The following is a 5,917-nucleotide window of genomic DNA, read 5'->3' as shown; positions in this document are numbered from 1 at the left end:
GTAGTAGAACCTGCCCAATCTGCATCGGTAAAGCTTTCAGTACCCCTATGTTGATGCTTTTTAAAAACAATCTTTTCTGGGATGAACTTTTATATATCTTAGAATCATGTAAGACCTCTTCTTGGTGCTCTTCCTTTAGAGAGTGCAATAATTGACTGACTAAGATTACAACAAAGCTATATCAGGCATAGTGTGTGACAAGTAGATCAATTTCCCCACTAGTCTCTGATATTGACTTTGGTCAACTCAGATTCCTTCTTTGTTTCCGAATTTTATATTCGTATCAATAGGTGTTTCAGCTTGACGACAACCACTCATCCCTGTATCATAGATCTAGCACATACTTCTTGTGACACAATAATGCCTTCACTTGATAGCTCGCTACTTTCATGCTAAGAAAAATATTTCAAATGACCAAAATATTTGATCTCGAATTCTGAGGCCAATTGTTTTATTAAGTTCTTCATATCTGACAAATCATCTTTTGTAAGTATAATAACATCGACATACTCTATCAGGATAGTTGTCTTTCCCTCGAGAGAATGTCGAATGAACATGGTATGATCTGCTTGCCCTGAAGTGTGTGCTTGTTTTCTTACAAATTGAATGAACCTCTCAAACCATGCTCTTGGAGATTGTTTAAGCTCATATAGAGATTTCTTTAGTTTGCACACTCTAATTCCATACCTTTCTTCAAAACCCAGAGGAGGATCCATGTAGACTTTTTCTTCAAGTTTTTCGTTTCAAGATTGCATTCTTTACATGTAGTTGTTGAAGGGGCCAATCAAGGTTGACAACAAAGGTCAGAAAAACGCTATTTGAGTTCAACTTTGCAACTGGAGCAAATGTTTTGAGATAGTCAATCTCGTAGGATTGAGTGAACCCATTTGCTACCAAAAGCGCCTTATACGTCTGTAGGGTCTCATTTGATTTAAATTTGATGGTGAGCACTCACTTGCAGCCCACTGTTTCTTTTTACATGGCAGTTCTACCATTTCCCATGTTTCATTTCTCTTGAGAGCATTCATCTCTTCTAGAATTGCCATTTTCCACTCTAGAATGTTCAAAGCATCCTGCATGTTTCTCGATGTCTCCATTCCAGATAATTGAGAAAGAAAAGCTATATACAAAGGGGACAAGTTTCTATATGACATAAGATTTGAGATGGGATGGTTTATGACTTTTCTTACCCCCTTTATAGTTAGAAATTAGAAGATCAAGGTCTAGAATAAGAAGGGGTAAATAAAAAGTAGGTTCTAGTGAGTAACCTTGTATATCAGTGCGATCTTGCGGGGTGGACATTTGAATTTGATGAGAGTCATCTCTTTTCTTGGTTCTAGTTTCTCGTCATATAAACCTATAATTTCTTTGTTTATTCCCTGTCCTTGTCATTAATTGTATCATGAAAAGGCTCTAATGTTTGATTTTTCATATTTTCATCATTTAATTTGGGATCTCTTACCTTATCAAGGTTGTTATTACCAAAAGTACTATTCTCGTGTCTATCATAAAACTAGGATAATTGTTTCTCACGTGTGAGGTCAAGAGAATCCTCATCATCCCTTGAATCTTCACTGTGTTTCTCCCCGTGAAGATGAGTGAGTTCCCAAAAACAACGGAGATTTAAGAGTGTAACATTTATTGTGACAATACCTTTCTAGTATTTGAGTTATAACACTTGTATGCCTTTGACTGAGAGTATAGCCAACAAAAACACATTTTTTAGTACTTGGATCAAGTTTACTCCTATTATGGTCATGAACATGAACAAATACAGTATTCCCAAAGACTCTCAAACATAGATCGACAGTCAACGTAGACGTAGGAAAGTATGTCTTGAACATACTCAAAGAGGTTTCAAAACCTAGAACATAAGAAGATATCCTATTAATAAGATGGATGGATGTTTTTTTTTGAGAAAGTAACAACTTGTATTCTATTCCAAAAAATCTAAAATCTGTACCACAACAAGTTACAGGTTTCCTAATTACAATTGAGGTGGAGTATCCAGAAGATCTTCAACCCTTTTAACAAAAAATTACAAAGATCTTAAGACATCTATAATTGATTCTAACCCTTCGGGGTGACCCAGTGGTTTGAACTTGAGACTTCCATGTTGGAGGTTTCAAGTTCGAAACCCCTTGCCAGCGAAAGCAAGGGGTTCGCCTTCTGGGTCGAGCTCATCGCATCAGGCTTGCCTATTGCGGGTTACCTCTCCTGTGTGGTTTGCGAGCTATTGCATAGGAGTGGGGGTTTTTACCCTGTGCGTACCCAAAGGGTAGCGGCTGCGGGTTTCCCTTGTCATAATAAATAAATAAATAATTGATTCTAGATATTCCACATACTCCTGTCTACACCAAAAATGAAACAAAACTAAACACTTCATCTTCATCTTCTGGATGCTATTGATCTTGTTCTGGTGGCACTTGAGGTTTCTTTCTGTCCGAACATCCCATCAGATGCAAGCTAGTATAATTTTCCATCTATTCTTATGATCCGAAATGTTAGCCTAACTTCTCCTAATCTTCTAATCTATTTCTTGGCATCACCCAACTCAGACACTTCATACTTAGGAAAATTTCCCATAGTTGAAAGGTAATCCTGCAGTGTATAAATTGATGGGTTATTGTCTCAACCTTTTCTTCACAAAATAAGTACCCAGGGCTTAGATGGATCCCCCTTTTCATGAGATTTTCTTGCGTTAACACAACTTGTTTAGCCAAAAGCCAAGTGAAACAGGAAAACTTTATAAGGAATTTTAACTTTCCATATAAGCTTCCAAGGCCGGTCATCATCTGAATATCATAAGGTTAACTTTTGTTGACTCTTTCAGACTGAATCTACCTTGACTGTGGCCCTGCCACTCCAATCTATCCTGGTCAGTTGAAATTCCTTTGAATTGCTCCAATTGCTGTAGAATTCAACTAACCTCAAAATCTCCCAGTCATTAAAAGGTCTTCTAAATCTCAAATTCCATCCCTAATTTGACCAAATTTCAACCACAGTGGCCCTTTGCTATTGGTTTAGGATGTAAATGTCATTGAAGGTATCCTTGGGGAGCTTGTTCGAACCAATTGTCTTCCCAGAAAGAACCTTCCTGCCATCTTCTTTCTTATAATGCAATTCTCTCTAAGCTTTGGCCATAGATTCTTGATGGACTTCCAAAGATTGATTCCATAAGTGATTTTGGTGATCCAAAGATCTGTCATTTCATACTTCAGCTGAATTATTTCTTTCCAGAGTGCTAACTTACTAGATGCAAATCTCCAGAGCCACTTCATCATAAGGCATTGATTCTGAGTTTCTAAGATCCTCACCCCCGTACCCCCTTTTTGTTTACTCCCTATCAGTGCATCCCACTTTACTAAGTGGAATTTCTTAGTTTCACTGTTTCCTTCTGAGAGAAAATTTCTTCTTAGAACATCCAATCTCTCAATGACCCCATCAGAGATAGGGAAAAGGGATATAATATAAGTTGGCATTGAGTCCAAAACACTATTGATTATGTTAGTCTTCCTCCTAAGGAGAGGTATTGACTTTTCCATTTCACCAACCTTTTCTCACACTTCTCTACCACCCCATTCCTTATATCTATAGATCTATTCTGATCTCCCAATGACATGACCAGATAGACAGTTGGTAACTCCCCATTACTTCCACCAAGAATCCAAGCCAATGAAGTTAAATTAGGAACCTCATTTACTGGATATAAGAAGATCTTATTCCAGCTGATGTGTAACCCTGAGATTGCTTCAAAAGAACAAAATGACCCTGAGAATAATGAGTTGGTTCCTACTCAGCCTCACAAAAGATCAATGTATCATCAACATATTGCAAATGAGTAATCTCCAAGTTAGAGCCTTCTCTATGTGAAGCTTTGAATCCCTTCAGCCAACTATTTTCTTGGGCAATTTTCAACATATCATTTAGGCTTTCCATGGACAATGATGAAAAGGAAAGGAGATAGTGGGTCTCCTTGCCTTAGACCTTTCTGTGAGGAGAAGAATATGTAGGGGATGCCATTGATAAGGATAGAGAATTTAGTTGTGCTTATGCAGAACTTCATCCATCTGCCTCCAAATCCCTTTTGGAAAGGGTCTCAAGAAAAAATTCCAATCAAGGTGGTCAAGGCATGCTCTTTAACCACCAACCAAGCAAAACATTTTACCTTGGGTTGGGGATGGACTCTTCCATAAGTTCCTCCAATTTTGGTTGCCCTCTATTGTCACGATCCAAGGTACACCCTAGACCTGACATGACGCGTAAGACCCCGAGACCCTGCACAAGCCACTTAGTATACATCATACAAGATAATAGAAGCAAAAGAGTTTAAAAGTAGCATTTCATATAAAAGAGTTTGACACAAGTAGCGGAAGTCTAAACATAAGTCCAAGCCATCTATTACATCAAAGGAGTGATTGGGACGTAACCCATACATCACATACAACAATCTAAAAGGAAAAGACATGAAAAACAATAAAGAGTCTCGGTCCTTAGAGCATGAGGACTCACCAATCTTCAAAGCTCATTATGGGATCACTAGCCCCGAGTATGCGGAATGGAAGCGTCCGACCCTACATTAGAGAAACAATGTAGGCACAAGTATGCATTAGTACATGGAATGTACTAAATATGATAGCAATGCACAAGTGTATGAAGTCATCCGTAAAAGGGACTTTATATGACATGCAATGACCAAGCTAAATCATAAGTTAAAAAGGGTTAGAAAACATAAATCATAATCACGTCAATGCATGCTAAACATCTTTAAAACACTTGTGAGATACTTCTAGAAGTAACCTTAGTTCATTATTGTGGGAGATTTACCTTTAACCGACATATAGACCATGTGAGCTATAACATGGAATCCGGTGTCTATCCCACACTGAAAAGAGATGTCCTTACTTGCTAAGGTAAGAACCATAACTTCGGATCTTCTCCCTTGGTCCTATAACTCTGATTCTTGCCCATCTCAGATGATTTTTAATATGTCTCCTCTTAAGTTTGTAGCCACCCTCCACATTCATCACCTATCTTTTCCATCACCTTGTTCCAGAGTTGCAATGGTAGCCCTAAACCCTAATCCAAAACAATCAAACCTTTTTCATCTGGGATGACTCCTATTGTTGGAGACCACCATTCCAGCTTCACGGTTAGACCTTGTCTCTTCCATTTACCCTTGATAACATGTTCAACCATCCTTATGGTCTGAAATTCGAAGAGAAAGAGGAAGCCATTCATGTTGTACACCTGAATATTATGAGCTCCTTTCCACGTTTGTTGGGCCCATCTACGCACTTCATTTCGAATTGGCGCATCTCTTTCTCCACAAAACTTGCCAACGAGACATCTTCGTAACAGGTTGCTGTCATCTACATGGAAGACACTGTCAACATTGAATTCTCACGGGTTACATTCATTTCTCTCTTGCCCATTTACTGTTGTGCAGAGCTCCCTTGTAATCCCCCTTCCTAACGATTGTATTGAGATTTAATTCCCTTTTTGTAATAAATTCCCCCTTCTTCTCTACTTTTCTCTCAATGAAGTTCTCCACTTTTGTTACCAGATTCCCCCATCCCTCATTAAATGTATTTTTGGAATAATAATTACTGATCTACTCTGCCCCTTCACTGTAAAATAATAGAAATAAATGAACCGTACTTATTGAACTTCAGGGAGCAATAAATATATGTCGAAATGTCTCTACATCTTCATGTTTTGAAGTTTCCCCCTGCTTTTAGAAGCTTCCTTTAATATTTTGCATAACCAAAGTAAAGCTCCCCTACTCAATATCATACGCTTGATAGACATCCTGGTACTCTCCACCAATTCAAACTATCTCTCTGAAAGCAGATATTGATTCTGTAAGATCATAAGATTTTCCTCCTTTCTGAAAAAAATTAAAATGGAAAAAAAA

Source organism: Solanum verrucosum, unplaced genomic scaffold, assembly GCF_900185275.1.
Source record: "Solanum verrucosum unplaced genomic scaffold, falcon-dt-bn FXZP01000181.1, whole genome shotgun sequence".
Classification (NCBI taxonomy): Eukaryota; Viridiplantae; Streptophyta; class Magnoliopsida; order Solanales; family Solanaceae; genus Solanum; species Solanum verrucosum.
This window is presented reverse-complemented; position numbering follows the sequence as displayed.